This window comes from Anopheles aquasalis, chromosome 2, assembly GCF_943734665.1.
Source record: "Anopheles aquasalis chromosome 2, idAnoAquaMG_Q_19, whole genome shotgun sequence".
NCBI lineage: Eukaryota > Metazoa > Arthropoda > Insecta > Diptera > Culicidae > Anopheles > Anopheles aquasalis.
In genome coordinates, this window is record NC_064877.1 from 33852501 (window position 1) to 33869819 (window position 17319).

A 17319-nucleotide genomic window follows, 5' to 3' on the forward strand; every position below is an offset into this window, starting at 1 on the left:
ACTTGGCGTCCGTGACGGTGCCATGACGTAGCGTAGAGGCCAGCGAGCAATTTGCCAGCATAACCGAACGTACAGCGTGACAACATTATGCCGCCAAGGGTAATGCGAGGGAATCAAGCGTGATTTGTGGTGCGCGCGTCATTCACTTTTCTTTTAACATACTTTTCATTCCTTTCTTATCCTAAATTTACTACATGGGAAAGTTGTAGCAAATAACATCAAATTTAAGAAACAGTTTAGATTTTTTCGATACTTTACTTTTTGGAAGCGATGGCCTCAAGATGTACCATCTGCACTGTATGTGAAAATAAAATTCTAGTGAACTTTTGTCGAGCGTTCGTAAACCACAACGATTCTCGAACGTTGGAGCGAAACAGTTAACTTACGGTTGGCGGTTGGCTAGAAGTATAGCACACTATTTTACTTGGGCCCGAAAACGGTGTATATCATCATTGTCCACTTACGATCACGTCGCTGTTCGATTGTAATATCCGTGTAACATCGCGCTTACCTGGCATAAAAAAGAGAACAAAACAAACAAGTTGATTAGTATGTGTATTAAAATGTATCAGTTAAAAGAATTTCCGATAAAAAAATAAAATCCAACACGCCGAGAATGCTTCCGTTTTGAGTGAAACATGGCACGGCACAGTATGGCACAGTGAGTCAGTCGACCGGAAGAGTTAAGAATTCCTAGATAACAACCTTTTGACACCTTTCAAGCGCACCTTTTTGAGCCACCCAAAGCGATCATTACGAAACGTCCTCCCCTTTGACGCACCGGGAAAAAACGGGCTTCGTGCTAATTGGAACCGGTGCCTTTGCTCCGCCCTTCGACAGCTCAGGAGTGTTTTCATTTTGCGCATAAATTAACTAAAGAATAAACCAAACCCAACACTACAAATCCCTGGCTGGTTTGTGGAGAGTGAAGCCAGAAAGCATTGCCAATTTTTAGAGCGAGCCACGCCGGTGCGGTGAATCACAAAGAATTCCTCAGAAACTGGCCGCCAGCAAGATCATCTCATCACGTGTGAATGGATATGCCCCTGCGGCGGTTGACGCTTATGTCGCCAGTGGGCGGTGGGTGTATGGGGCTGTGCGCCCTTTAATGCGATTAGCAAAGCGCACGGTGGCACCCCGAAAAGAGCGCAAATTAGCACATTACGCACGCGCACGCGGAAGGTATTTTGCGGGGAAACCACGACCATTCCATCGCAAAACGAGAAACAATGGACAATGGGGTGCGCGTTCCACACGGCAAATGTCCTCAACTGCGGTTCGGTGATTCAACTTGTGTACATATATGAGGCCATCCACCCGCGTGTGACAGTTACTTTAATATTTGAACCAAAAACCCAAAGCTGCTCCCTGTTTGCGACGGAAGAATGCGGCGGCATCAAATATTGAGTTTAACGTTCTGTCAATTTTACATTTTCGTTGTTGTTGTTGCTGCTGCTGCGAAAATTGCGTCCACTTTGGCAGAGGTAAAAAAAAATAGAACAACCGAGAAGCTTGGGGCGTAAACTGTTCTGAGAGGCGAACGTGAACGTTCCATCATAATACGACCGCACAAGACTGTGCCGGCCGCGCTCTAGCTGTATTATTGTTCGGCCCGGCGGTACGTACGGGCCCTGGGTGGAAATCCAAATATTTACATTTTAAACTGCGATGCTCGAACGCGCATGCGCCACTACGCTGTCGGAATATAAATTGTTTAATTAAGTGAACCTACGCGTCACACGCAGAGGAGTAAGTCGTGGACTGACTGGCTGCTCCACGCTTGCCGCTTGAGGCATTGAAGTCACCGATGGCGCCCAATTGTGACCGGCGCCTTAAGACAAGTACTGGCCACCGTGTATGCAAAGTAAATGCTAGTTCATACTGTTCGACATTCTGAGCAAAATGGTTTGGGAGTTTTCTGAAGAAAATTTCGCGTTCACATCGTCAAGTCAAGGTTTGACCTTGGCACGTAACTAACGGCGATATGCCGCGTTCGCAGCGTATGCTAATGTGAAGGTGGCCCTCTCGTAATGATTAACCTTCTGTGGGTAATGCGAAGGACCCGCTTCCGTGGCGTACTGATGCTCAAGGTTAAACCAGAGAGCAAGATGTTTGGAGGATGAGAATAGACATTGCTCTTTTGCTCAAAATCACAGCCAACAAATGCTGAAGGGAGGAAAATTTCTTCGAAAAGTCAGGAAATAAGTCACGGTGACCTAGTTACCCCGTGGTTTACTACAAAACTAATGCAAGCAGCTACTCTCCAGCACCACTCTTACCTTTCTCTTGGCTTTTGCCGAATTAGGTAAATCTTGTTTAATGCAAGTGATCGCCGGATTTCGCCACGATCCACATACAACACACAAAAAAAGAAACAAAGCTTTCCAGCGATGCGACACGGTTGATTCACAAGCCGCACGCGGATTGAAACGAACCCCTCCCCCCACCACCCCCCATATCCCCCGATCGGGCCGAAAACGGAGCGAAGCGCAAACAGCAAGCTTTTGCAATCAACTGCTGGCGCTCGCTTCCATACTGCTTCCCAATTCCGTGTGCCATCGTTTTGGCTCGAAGAAAGTACACAAATCCAATATCCGAGAGGAACATCACGGAAATAAAAAACGGTAGTAAACAGCAGACCAGCAGATCCAATCAATGGCCACATCGTCACATGGTTACTGGTTGCAAAAATCCATCAAACTGCGATAATCACGCTTTGTGACGCACAATTTCACGTTTCGAAAAATCAACATTTCTATCGTTCAAAATAACAAAAGAAAAACTGTCTGTTGACGTGACAATGCGCACCACAGGGCCTGTGTTTTGAATGGGAAAGTGAGTCACTTCCAGGGGGCATCTCAACTAAACTCGCTGCTTGTGACACGGTTACTAGACTAGAGCCCAGGCCAGGATAAGTGCGGGCGGGCGGGCAGCTCGGTCGCTATCTCGATTTTTGATCGAAGAAAAACATTTCTTCGAAAGCAAAACAACGTAATGTGCGCAAGAAGGAAACGAAACAAATTTATGTAAAAATCCCAAAATTAAATTAAGAAGAAACCCTTCCATCCAACCTCCTCCCGGGCATTAGCATTTCCACTAAAAAGCCATGATGTTGGGGGAGGCGGAAGCGATGGCGGAGGAACAATGTCAAGATTTTGGAAATCTTAACATCTTTTCCCATCTTTTCCTATCTGTGCCTATGAGGGGAGGTGCCCAGAGTTAGGAAGCGCACCACACACCCCATTGGACACAAGTGGCTCGGGTGAATCAGTCAAATTGAGTGAGTGTGCCAGCCAGCCAGCCAGCCAGTCAGCCGGTCAGTTGGTCGGTCAGTCAGTCAGTCAGTCAGTCAGTCAGTCATGTTATAACGGTTTGTAATTATTCATCTTGTTGTTTCTATGTCCATCACCCTCCAACCCTTATGCAGATAAGAGGCCATACTACATTGGGATGTTTTGTTTTTCTTTTCTTTTCCTTTCTTTTTTATTTGGAAGTGAGGAAAGACTGATGGCCCTGAATAATGCTGAACGGATGCACCAATGACGTCTCTCTCTCTCCGACGCGATGCATCTCGATGGGAGTGGAGCTGCTGAGTTTTCTCCGTCTCAAGACATCTCGAAAAGCGAACCGGCTCACCCGCTGGACCGAGCTACTGCTCGAGTGACCTTCAAACTCTACAGCCCGTTGCAAACCGTTGTCGGAAGAGACGGATTGATGGGAGGTTCCCGAAAGTGGAAAGTGGATCGCTCGCTGTGGAGGACAGGGCATGGAAGGAGTTTCTGTGTTCGTCTTCCTGTCGAACACACGCCCTTCGGGGTTGGCTTTAAATATTATGACAAGTGATTTGTACTGTCATATGAACGCACCACCCAACGCACATCATAGATTCCTCGCTCGCTCGCTTCGCTCCGTGGAAACTAGTTCAGACACTGCGTCCAGACACTGGGTGTTCCGGAGAGGGCAGCATAGAAGGGAATGCTGGTGGCTGGTGGGAACACGTCGTCGCCACACATTCTCATCTCGTCACAATATTCAAAACAACGGACCTCGAGAGCGAGCGAACGAACGCGGATGGACGGGCCAGACCCGCCATTGGAAGCAACAGAGCGAGCGCGTCCAGCGGAGCGGACAGAGGGGAACACAAACGAACGGATGTGTCACGGGTTATGATATGAGGACACAGTGGTGTGGCTGTGTGTTCATTCTTCGGACGGTCTTTGATTTGATTTCTGTGACATGATAATAATCGATCAAAACGACTTTCTACTGTCGTCGTCCCCCCCCCCCCCCCCCCCCTTCATGGCGTGGCGGCACGGGCCATGGGAATGCATTTCGAAAATGAGAAACGAACGCGAAAGACGCACCTCCAACTCAACGTCAAAGAACAGCCCCAGCTCAGTGGGTTATATGCTTGCGTCGTCGCTTAACGAACGAGGTCACGAATGATTTGAGATCGTGAAAGTCAATTGGCCACCGCAGGAAGTGTCGTTACACATTTATGGAAATACAAGATCTCTTGGAAGAGCACGTTTTGCCAACAATTTTCGGATGCTTTTTTCCCGAATTTCTTTGGAAACATCACCAGCATCAGATTTCAAACAATTAAGAGGCGATCGAGCGAGCGAACGAGCGACACACTCATTAACGACAACACTCATCTTATCCGGGGGAGTTCCTATTACTCGCTCGCAGCACGCTTTAAAGTCAATGCCAAACGTCACACACGGATCGTATGAGGAGCAGGTATGAGTCATCGGTTAAATTGAGTGCACACACTGGCGAATGATGATGGCCGCGGGGAATGACGACTCGACTCGGCGTCTTCAGATGGCGCGCGCGTAGGCTGCACAAAATGCAAATGCACTTTTCACTCCCCTCGTCGCCCCATGCATCCTTTTTGTCGTGCTTGGACAAAGAAACAGCAACAACAACAACCAAGCTAACACCCAGAAACAAATGCATCTGCATCCGACGACGATCTGCGAGAGATGAAAGCCAAAGAGATGATGACATGTCATTGTCCCGGGAGGGAGCGGAGAGATGATTTCACGCTGCCACAAAGGAAGCAATGGAACGGAACCGAGGGGAGAGAGGAAATAAATGCAAAAACAAAATGAAAAAAAATGAAAAAAATAAAAAAGAATATGAAAGACACACATTGCTATTGAAGCTTGAACATTTGAGGCCCGACGTCGGTTGACCCCACCGACCGACGGACCGACTGACTGGAGTCGGCCGGGAAGAAGCACCACCCAACAATCAGCACCATACGATCATCACCCTCAACCCCTTTTCCCTTCCTGTCCAACGGACTGACTCCGAAAGAGGTGACCATGTTAACGAACTCGTAAATGTTACGTTTCATTTGGAGACTGCGCCGGACACACCATACGCAGCAGCAGATGAACGCGTCGTTGTTGTGGTTTTGTCGCGGCGGGCGCGCCCGCCTTTAAGCGGATAAAAGGGTGAGGGCCGTATGCATGATTGTGACTCGACCATCATCGCATATGGTGGTGGAGAGCAATTATAAATCATAAGTCCGCGCGATCGCGCAAATCCCACGGCGAGGTCACCAGCAAAGCAGCATCCTCTTTCTCTCTCTCTCTCTCTCTCTTTCTCGAGCGCTCCCCGTCTCTCTCCCTGTCTCTGTTTATGCTGACCTGGCACACAACATAAGCCTCAACACGCTTTCTTTTCCCGTGCATTTGATGAAGCTTGATTTGCGTTGTCGTCGTCCTCGCCGTCGTACAAATGAAGAGATAGCAAATCTCTCTCTCTCTTTCGTGCTCTCTATCCACCCAATAATCCCGCGGCCTGTCAGCCATTCTGCCAACCATTTATCAACCAATCAAGCACATCTCGACCTCTCTTGCCGCGGTTCATCGCCGTCGTTTGATGGCAAGAGGAAGAGGAACTGGTCTCGAGGAACTCGGGGAAGAGAATTCGGTTTCTTTATTTTTCCCCTCGCCCGCTTTTTTTTCTTCTGTTGCTGAAAATGTCCACCGTAGCAAACGCGCGCCAGCCTTTGGCTTTGCGGTGCTCGCTCGGGGTGCGGCTTTTTGCTTTTCCATCGAGACTTTCGGTTAAGGCCGCCGACAGGGTGTCCACCACTTCGGTTCGGTTGGTTTTGTGACCTCCTTTTCGCCCGTTGGGAGAGCAGCGGCGGGCGCGGGGGGGGCCAAACACAAAAAAGGGATTTTTTTGAACGAAACGAATGGGTTGGTTTGAGGAGGGGTGGTGGCGCTGAGCCTACTGGATGGATAACATGTGCGTTGCGCGGTTAAGCACGTATGATAATTTCTCTCATTTTGTTTTTTTTCTTCTCTGGTACCCCACCACCAAGCACCACTTGAACCACCCCATTCCCCCACTCCCACATCCATTTTCATACGCATGCATTTTTATGCTTATGCGGAGCGCACCTCGTGGTGGTCGACGCCGCCGCCAGCACTTGTGGGCGCACATTTTTGGGGCTTCCATTGTTTTTGGTCTTCTAGAACTCATCATAGCCGCCAGCCAGCAACTACATGGGTGTCTCTGGGGGGGGACCAGAGAGGGAGTTTTAAACCCGAATATGTTTACATCAACAGCCAGTCACGAGACGTACGCACGCACGCACGTTGTGTATCGTTTTGGACGGGTGGCACGTGTAACCGTGGCGAACAATGGCCGTGTTTCATAGCGGGCTTTGTCCTCCTGCTGCCTCTGGTCACACACCAATATTTCGGGAATAGAAATCTCCTCTGGGAGGGAACAGGAAACAATGCACCAGTGTGGTGGTTGGTTGTTGTCCAAACGAAACGGATCCCCCATTCGATTGTATTAGAACAGTTCTATATTACTTTTTTTTAAATATAAAGACGCAAACGGGAATGCTTTAAAATAAAGGGCGCGAACTTTAATGCCACTCAAATGAACTCAAAGGTAACGTTTGCGCAAGCATCAGAAAAGAGTTCAGCTTTAAGAGCGAACGATGAGATGCAAAACAGAAGAATGGAGGAAAAGCTCTCATCGTCAGCGCACAAACGCAACATAACAGGATTTCAAAAAGGGGGATTTGGAAGGAGCCCTTGATCGGAACACCCACGACCTCCACACCTCCAACGATGGAATTTATGTAAGAGCGGCGAAAACAATCGACCCTAGACGGTACTAAGGCGTCTAGAGAGATGCCCATTGTGATGCGTTTCTAGCCAACCAACCTGGACGCAGCCGGAAAACTGATGCGGAGCTGAAGGAGCAGCCCTTGCAAAGACCCAAAACACTCGATCAAACCGCCCGTTTGGTGTAGGGCGTGAAGAGCACACACGAGAGATGGACGATGCATCATATGTCTCAAAACATTCCTTAGGAAATTCTCGAATCTTTCGTCAATATGAGATGTGGCACGTTTTAAAAAGCAAATACTCAAAAGGAGGAAGTAACTCTCGATGAAGTCGTCCATCGTCCGGCTCACTCACGCTATCTGCGCTAGCAGATAAAATCTAACAGTTGTCGGGGCTGGAAAACGGTACACACGGCTGATTCCATTCTCGATTAGCATTAGCATCCATTAGGGCAATTAGCTAATCCGCCCAGCAAAATGTGATCTACATCGTCCGACCGTTCGTCCATCCGTGCGCTCTTCGCGGTTTGCGTGTCATTGGCCGAACGAACCAGCGGTGCACTCCTCGGGAACGTTATCTCTGTGTGCAGGAACCCGGTGGGGTGGAATAGATTGTCGTAGCACTGTGCACTCGGCAATGAAGCCATCAGCTGTTGCTTTTCGGGTGGCGAAACGGCGTCCATTCTTCTTTCCTGTTGCACACCACTGTTCACATGACTCGTTCACACCGGGAACCCCGCCACGGAAGCGGTCTCTCGTTGGCGAATTCAATTAATACACTTTCCACGCCACGATGGACACGCCGCCAAGCCGATGGTAACGTTATGAACAAAAATCGGCCACAAGTCACCGACATGGCATGGGCGACCATAAGATGCTAACTCCATTCCATATTGCTGCCGCTCTTCCTTCCTTCCTTCCGCTTCTCTTTCCTAACAATCGCAGTCGCGGAAAACTGGCACATTGGCAGCTAACAGTATTCCCTGTAGTGGTGGTGGCCGTCCCGCCACCGACGAAGACTCACACCGCGTCATGTACCTCCACTCAAGTTCGCTCTATCGACCACCGAAAAGACTACAAATCACCGGTAACCTCCCCCCACCTACCCTCTGGATGGAAGGGGGTTGAAAGAGCGAACCGTAAAGACCATGAAACCGCCCCGCGACTACTGTTAACCATGGCCGGGGCTGCTGACGGCTGTTTGGTTTTCATCGCGGATCAAAAATCGCACACATGCCGAGGCCCATTTTCGTTTCATCCTCGGTTCGGTTCGTCTCGGGTCGTGCAGACGCGCGATCCCCATGTGTCAGCACATCCTGAGACACCGGGGCACCGACGGTCACCCATCACTCCCATCGACGGGCCACCATCGCTCCCATGACTTATGACTGATCTGCGAAGAACGTCTTGCTACGCATTGTACGCGGCGTACACTCTCTTTGCCCCCCTTCCGCACAGGAGGGGGGGGGAGGGGAGGGTTAGTCAATAGGAGGAAAACAGGTGGTGCCGAAGAATAAAGCCACGAACGAGCCACCAGAGCTGGTCTGGGGAGTAATTTTCGGCAACGGAAAGAAACGGAAGCATGAAGGAAAAAAAAACGGCAAAACTAACGAGAGGTGATTTATGATGCCGCCAGAAGCAGCCTAAGACCGGGCGCACTGGGGGTGCGTTATGGCGGTCTGTGGGAGGAGGGTGTAGTATCGGTTTCACCTCAAACCCCCATTACCTCTGGGACCGTTGCAGGTCGAGCGTTTCCAGGGAGACGGGAATTAAAAGCGGGTTGCTCTGCTTGTCCTGTCTTTCGAAGACTTGGCGGACGGGCCAACCAGCCAGCCAGCCAGCCATCGAGCGGAGTGTCGAACGTTTTGTTAAACATGCGCCGCGGTCGATCGATCGCAGCAGAAGAGATAGAGCATCACGATTTCCCGCTACACCGGGACCAAACAAGTGACTAGCGATCACCTGGCTTCTTACTGCCGAACCACCTCCCCTCCTCCTTGGTGTTTCAGGAGTCACGGTTTTTTTCTGGCTTGTTTCGATCGAGAGTCGCGGAGTTTTTGGCGAACAAAGTAATACGCGGAAGTGACGCAACGGAAAAAGGGGAGGAAGGGGGAAACCACAAAGCACACAGACAGATCAGAAACCGTTTCGCAATACTCTTGGGCACAAATGTCATGGAGAACGTTAAATGTCATACACGATGAACTCCAGAACACCGCCTGGTCTTTGGGAAGATACAACGCAAGAAGTGTTCAGCTGCTTAGGGAGAGGAGCACCATGTCGAAACTTTGGTATTGCAGTGAAAAGTCAGATCCTAGGACCTAGGTCTGTCAAATGTTTTGTAAACAATGGTAGCCGCCATTACAGAATTGTAATTGATCACCGCGCGTTGCAATCACTCGGCAACGAACACGATCGACACCGATGAAACGAAGGATTGTATCAATAAGGAATGAAAGTTTCGTTGAATCCCAATCGCATCAACTGTTGATGATCACCAATCACCGCAACCAGATCCTAGCCCCGGGGGGGAATCTATCAATTCAAGTTCGTGCGCCTCGGGCACTGGCGCGATTGCCAACGCAAAAAAAAGGGAAACAATCATTCGCCTTTGCCATACCCTAATCCATAGTGCTCGTGGCAGGAAGATCACCTTCACCACCGCGGGGGGGGGGGGGGGGGGTAGACCCTAATTTCCGGCTGGCGGGAAGTGCCATTTTCTGCCAAAAGGCCGCACCATCGCTCTCCTCTGTCACGACGCTCGAGCACGGGGTGAAAGTGAAAGAGACCTCCGTGGTGTGATGTGCTCACGCTGGTCACCGCAATTTCACCGTAAGCCATGTTGACTCTGGTGTTGTCAAAGGATATCTCTTCTCGGCGGCTCGGAATAACGGTGGATTTTAGTTTATTGAAGACCGGCGACCGGGACCGGGCCCTCAAAATTCGACACCGCGGAACGGTCGATGAAATGTCGATGCAACAACCCAGAGCGCCCCCCCAAAAACCAAAACAATGGATCATCATCCGCCCGAAAGGGACGACGTTTAGATCGCGCATGAGCGGGGCGGGGAGATGGTTGCAACCCTTTTAACGCTCGACATGCCGTAAAGTTTGTAACGGCGAGAGCATAGCAATGGTGCTACTGGCCAACAACAACAACATAACAGGCACACAGAGACAGACAGACGAATGAAGACAAAGAACCACATCCGGTCATGAAACTGCATCTTCCTCCCTGACACACCCCCTTTCCTTCCTCCCTCCTGGTTGGCTTTCATTCTATCGAGCACTCGGCCCTCACAAAAGGAAATTAATTTGATCGCGCAAGGGTGACGATGCGATGGATGCCGGTTGGGTGTGCCACGGCCGTCACCATCGCGCGCACTTTGCATCCGAAGCTCCATTCGAGGATGTCGAAATAAATCACTTTTATTGGCATGTGGAGGAAAGTTGAAAGTTGAAATCGTATACGAGACGACCTCGAACTCGCCGGTCTCCCGGGTCGTCCACTTTTAATGAGAGACCTTTCCTCCGCGGGCGCCTCACGCACTTCCACGAGCCCCCAGGGGGGTTTGGGGAGGGTTTAAAAGGGTTTCGTTGGGCTTTTCTATTTTGTTTATGCTCCAATAAAGTGAAGTTATAAGTGGGAAGGGTCGGGGGTCGAGAGCTCTACCCCGGTTTTGGGAACGCACATCAAGGGGGCAGGTGGTCGTTTCAAGCATTACAAGCGCCTTCCGACGAGATGCGTTTAGGGTTTTTTTTTTTGTATGCATCATGATGGTATGCATGGCGATCGCAACCCCAACGGGCCATTCGTCAGTCTAATCTAATTTAATGGAGGTCCATGATGGGGACTCTTTACAACAAATTAATTTCCTAAACTTTCAACTCAGACCCACCCCAACGGATTTCGAATCTGGTGAACTGCCGTTACCGCTGTTGCTGTGGACGAGCAAGAAGACGCTTTGCCTGGGACATGATGCACATGAGCTGCTCCAGGTTTCCAGGTACGGTTTTAAGTAAGTGAATCATCAAGAATATCGGTTTCGATTAGGATTGAAGGGTAGGTGGTTTGGGGGCGATCACTCGTTTCGCCTCTTCGCAAGACATCAATCACCTGTCAGTCAGTGCACGCCTCGTCAGACGACTCTCCACCAGGAAAATCCCCCCTCCCCCCGGGGACCAACGTCAGCGGTCAACGAGCGAGCCAATTTCATCGCCTTCGTTGAGCGCGTTGTTCATCGATCACCGGACCCGCCAGACCCGCCGGACAAAGATCGTGCGCGCACATCGTGCTCCTCCACCGCCACCACGAGATGACATTCCACTTTTGCCCCAAAGACAGTACAGAGTTCATACAGATGCTGCTGTTGCTGCCGTCGTCGCGCGTTAGAATCATCGATCACCGACCACCGATCCGTAATGATCGCTTGTCACAGCAGCAGCAGCAGCAGCCCTATGACCGGGGGGTGGAACGGGCGAAATTAAGAAATAACTTTCCTCGAGATGCCTTTCCCTCTTGTCAGGGGAACGGGCTATTCGTCGACCGAGGACCGAAAGAGCTTCGTTGACAGCCCCCGGGGGGGGTTCGATGGTGTTCGATAATCGTGCAGCATACAGCAGATCGCGATCTTCCTCCAACGTGACGTAAATCGATTTTTGGATGACCAGATAAAAAGAGAGAGAGAGAGAGAGAGAGAGAGAGCTCACGGTTCTCGACGGTCTTCCCCCCGGGTAAAAGTGAATGCCTGGAGCCAGCAAACGACGACGGTAGAAAACCGGCAATTATATATATTATACATTTCTATCTAAATGATTGCCCCTCCCTGGACGCTTCATTCAAAAGCATTCCACTGTCCGTTTGTCCGTTGAGCGGAGGGGTGCGGCGTTGATTTTTGGTTGATGCACGAGGATGCCGGATCGTTGACCAACGGCCAACGTTCTAACGCAGAACGATGCTCGCTCCCTCCGTCGTCTTGATTGCCTGTGCTCCCTTTGCCGGATGGCATTCAAAAGACTCAAAGCGACGAACCCGCACACGGACAGCAGTAGAATGAATTCCGGTCCGTTTCGGCCAGACCACCACCACGAGCCGTCTAGCCGTCAATGAAGCGCTCTTAAAAGAGACGTTAACCATGGAATAGGGCGCGTTCACAGGATGGCTCTGCAGGTCTTTATCCTGTTCTAGGTCTTTCGAAAAAAAAAAACACTTCCTTCTTCCCCCCCGGGCGGGTAACTGAAGAGAACCGGTTCCTTTAATCCTTTGCGTCGTGGAGTACGTAGGTGACACGCCCACCATCCGTCAGCCTCGTGCCAGCTCGTGCTTTCCTCCATTTCTGTTGACGCTGCGTTGGCCACCACAAACCAACACCGAATGCTCGGACGCGCAAGTGCTTTTCGGTGTGAATAGAACAACCAGCAAGACAGCAACAGAAAACGAATTTCTTCTGCCCTCTGTCTCTTCGGTGGCTTCTGCCAGATGTTTGCGCAAGATCCGTGGTCTGTCATTTTGAGTTGGAAAGCATTATAATTATCATCGGATCATCGTCCGGCGCATACAGGCTGTGCGATCGAAAACTCATTTTCAATGGCACGGAAGGATAAGAACGTGGACGTGGTGTGTCTAAGATTGTAGCAACCATGGACACCCCCACAATAAAACCGTCGTCCGTGTTTCGGTCGTTCAGTCACTTGCAGTTATCGTCAGACTCTGTCGGAACATGCATTTACCATGCGGAAAAAATGACAACAAACACTGCACTATGACGTCGGTTGGTGTCAATGACCACCCAGAGATGGAGCGAGCTCGAGAGACAGAGACAGAATAGCACTAGAAGTAGTCGAGATCCGGGAAGGAGGGAGAGAAGGGTGGCTGCATTTATTTAACCTCGAAGAAGGCTTGCCACACGCGCACCAACCCACCAAACGACCGTCATCCGGGGCGATTTATGTTGTCTCCATCCCCAACACAACCCGGACCTCCATTCCGCAATTACCATTCAATAGCTGAACGAGCCCCCGGGAGAGAACACATTTAGCGGGGACGGTGATGATAACGGGGAAGGTGCTGCGACGCTCTGAGGATCACTTCTCAATTGGCGCTCCATATTGGGTGTAAAAACAGTACGCCGGCATATGTGTGAGCCGGCCTCCCTCCTCCATGGAATAATCTCGTTGTCTATGGCATTAGCGGAGGTGACAGACAAATTGATGTTGCGCTCGAAGAGGCTTACCAGCCAGCCGGCCGGCCTCTTCGTTTCGCACCGTGGTGGTGTGTGCTGTCCATTAACACTTCCAAGACCAGGATCCTAGCACACTGGATCTGTTGGTGGCAGCAGAGGAGTGAGTGAGTTCGCCTCCATCAGGCAGTAAATCGCAACCGTTGACAACCTAGTGATGCCACCTAATGCGACGATTGAACGCGTTGAGTAATTGTTCTGAGAACGGTGCATATCCCGGCGCATCCTTCGCTAGAAAGTAACGTTCTACGGGAGGCACATGAATTAATCATACAAGTAGAGAGCAGAGTAACCGATCGAGTGTCGTCTTAGAATTAAAAAGGTTCAAACTCCCGGCTCCTACCCACTTCTTCTCCCTCTGGTGCTTTCTCTACTAACCATTGTTTGTTCCCCGGGAGTGATGCCGGAGCAGAACCAAAGTGGAACATTCACGAACTGGTAACGGGCATCGATCTCGAGGTGTCAACGAAAACGAGTTCACTCACGCCTCGCGTCCAGCCAGCCAGTGGCAACATAAATTGTCGATCTTCCCACCACAAGCCAAGCGGTAGTTAGATTGTTGCTTACCACCACCGCCTCTGGGGTGCAGCAGTTAAACGCTCGACTGTCAACTGGTGGCAGTACATAATATCGAGAGCACGATCTCCCAGCGGTGGCTGCCGGTACGCCCTGCGGCCAGGGCCTGGCAGGCATAATAAAAATGTCACCATAACTAACCAGCCCGGCCCCGGTCGGGCTTACAATAGCAACCACAGCAACACACACATCCGTCACAATCTGTGGCATCGTTGGTCGCGCGCGATGTGACATCTTTTCCCCAGTTTTCGCCTCAACGGATGCTGTGTGCAAAGTGAGCCCCAAGCCAAGCAGCGGCAGCAGCAGCATTCAAAAACAATCGGCACTAGCGCGCTCCCCACGTCAAAAGCAATTAATCATAAAGCCTTTAAGCGGTTCCCGCGCTCGGTCGGATCCTGCGCGGGAATGCGGAACGGGGGGGAAAGGAAGAGAGAATAAGCCCTCCCCCCCCCCCCACCTTCCGCCTCTTCGTGACACTTTGGTTGCAGCATTCACCGCGGGCGAACTAGCCGCGTGGTGTGCGAACTCTGGCCGCCGCATCTTCTTCATCGCTGTTGAAGCTCCTGCAGAGCGCGCGCGCAGTGGCCCCCGGCTACTGGCGTGTTTGCTGGAGTGTAAGGGCGATGGGCAAAAGGAGGGGTTGAGACAATGGCGCCTTGTTGGTGGTGTAGCAACGGCGACGGTTAGAAAGCGAAATGTATCAAACGCGCGAAGAAAAGGGAAACCATTTTCCACCGCCACCATTGCCTTCAATGCAAGGAGAGGACTCGACGGGTGAGGGTGGTTCCGCATCCCAGCCAACCACAACAATGAGCGAACGCCAATGCGGACGCGGACACAGAACGCAAACACAGGCCGGCGGCAGCCATGATGACACTCCAATGAATCCATCTTGCGGTTTTCAGCGTCCGCCAGACTGCGCATTGGGTCACTAGATAACGAGGTCAATGGCTCGATCGGTGGTGGGGGCACTCTCTGATCGAACGGCATCACAATGGAGCGACGGGCAGAATATGCTAACGATACAAACGCGCCAGGCAATGGAGCACAAAAAGGCCGCTCCATAACTCAATGGACGACGGGGGAACCTCCTCTCCACAAACGTCCACGCGAGAAGGAACGCTCGATGCGCAGCGCTCTCGCTGTTCTCAATTCTTTTCCACCGGCGCCACTCAGAACCTCTACTCTGCCGAACCGTCATCATTTTACTACACTACAAAATGGCAAAACGGCAGCCGCTGATGCCAAGAGATAGAGCAGTGAGTTGAGCGATCGTGCGCGCCCGCGCGCCCGGCTTTTGCGGCGAAACATCTCATAAACCATCCATCCAGCACCGAGCAGGGGGCGCGCGTACGTTGCTCCAGGTGCTGCACGACGCGCAGAAGCTCTGCCTGTGCGCTGAGGTGGCTGCCGGTACCGGGTGGTCGAGGGAGCAGTAGTAGTAGTAGTAGGTCGGGGAAATAAATAACAATTGTGATCCCCCCGCGTACCGCACACCATCCGCAGAGTGTTGGTTCTTGCCGCGCCTCGGTTCGGTCGATTGCGACACAACCGAATGCCCGAAGGGAACCAACAACGCGCAAAAAAGGGCAAGTAGCAAGTAAAAGGAAGCGAAACAGTCTATAAAGTGAGTGTGCTTCAGTCACAGTGTCACAACATTATGACAAATGGGTGGGTCTCTATTGCTGGCGGGGGAAAAAGTGAAACACCAGGAGGAGGGCATAAACGATGACGATGCAGCAGGCGACGACGGAGGTAATCGGATGCGCGCCTCTCCACACACTGCGCCGCGCCCTAATTATGATGATCGCGATCGCTCAAAGGATGACTAACGGCACTAATGTGCAAATCGATGCACTTCTCCTGTGGAGCGGCCACTCTGTGGGTGTAGGATAGAATAGGTGTAACATAGTTGCAGCCGGCAAGATGATCTCGACAGGAATTGTCCTCCTTTGCACAACAAGTAGAAGAGCCAAGGCAAAAGTTAAAGGAAATCTCTATTCATGGTACGCGACAGTATCATTAAACAAATCAATCTGGCTCTCTTTCTAAAGGTACATGGCCACAATAATAACTTTTTCATTAACAGGTTCAAATAAAAGTTCCCAGCTTTTCCGTGTGCTGTTTAGATGAAAGAAACTTCCGTTAGATGTAGAACCATGTTTGAAATTTTCACAGATAAGGTATTCTATTTTTGAATTGTGACTTGTGAACTATTATTTCCCCATTATCCACATTATTAATGTTATTTAGAAGGTTTCTTTCATATTAAACGAACTTGATCACGCTAGCGACTTTATTTCGACCTCTTTTTGATAATTCTTAGCGGAAAGATCGAAACACCCTGGTTTTCACCCTGGTTCTCTTCCTCAGCAATCTGCAAGTGTGTAGCTGCTGCTTTCATCACCAGTGACGGATGAGACAGCGTAGCAATTGATCAGATGAGTTCGATATTGCCATGGCCAGACCTATCCAATGATTCTGCCGCCGGCAAACTGTCTAGACCAAATTAAATCCTCCAGCAACCACCACCACCACCAACCCTCGCTACCCATTGAAAAGCAAAACCAACAGCTACAGCTGTAGCTACACCCGGTGTCGTCGACCAATGCATGATATCTCGAATCTGAATGCAGCACGATAAAGCGCGTCGGACGGCGGCAGGGGACTGGTTTTAATACTTCCGCCCCCCCAACCCTTCCTCTCTCTCACTCTCTCACCGGTTTGCTCGATCTGTCAAGATATGAATCAGTGTGCATCAGGCAGCAGCAACAGCAGCGTCGCGTGTGGACTGCACACCAAGCCAACCTGTTCCTGGGCGATAAGTTACGGCAGACGTCAGTGTCCGTCCGCGTGGTGCATCGTACGCAACGCACGCACGCACTAAGATCGAGAGTGATGGTTTCCATCGGGTTTCTTTTTGCTTTTTTTTTTCTTTATCACGAGACAGACGCGACAGCGACGGCGGCGATAGCGGACGGCCACTTCCTTTCACTGTACGAGCAGCAGCAGCACCAGCACCTATTTCCCTCCCCGAAGCCATCTTTAACGTGAATGTGAAAGTCGTTGTTACTTATCTTTCCCTGGCCTTTCCTTTCGCACTCTGCCGCGCGATCTTTCTAGCGGTCTTTCCCTCACCCCGCTGTGATAGAGCTAATTACAAGCTTTATCGTTGGCTGGCTGGCTGGTTGGTCAGAAACGGGACATACCACAGCGGTGGGGGTGGGGGGCTTCCTCCTTCTGCTGTTGCTGCCATGCTTTAGGTCCCTTGAACCAGCGACCAGGCAGGGAGCACAGAATGATGTATATGGAGCGTGCTCGAAATCGAAACCAGTCCGGTGGTGAGCTGCTCTTCACTGGCCCCGCACCGCACACGGATGCGGATGCTGCAACGCTGGC

General features: G+C 50.9%; 1 protein-coding gene across 9 annotated transcripts in view; it reads right to left on the bottom strand.

Moving 5' to 3' along the window:
• Window positions 1-17319, bottom strand: part of LOC126573058 (CCR4-NOT transcription complex subunit 6-like) — a 105928-nt gene that overhangs the window by 32351 nt on the left and 56258 nt on the right. Inside the window, exon 3 of one of the 9 annotated variants that reach the window (XM_050232859.1) lies at window positions 465-511. The exons of the other annotated variants lie outside the window; for them this stretch is intronic. The gene's annotated coding sequence lies outside the window, so the exon portion shown is untranslated. The remainder of the gene's footprint in view (window positions 1-464; window positions 512-17319) is intronic. 9 annotated transcript variants of the gene reach the window in all.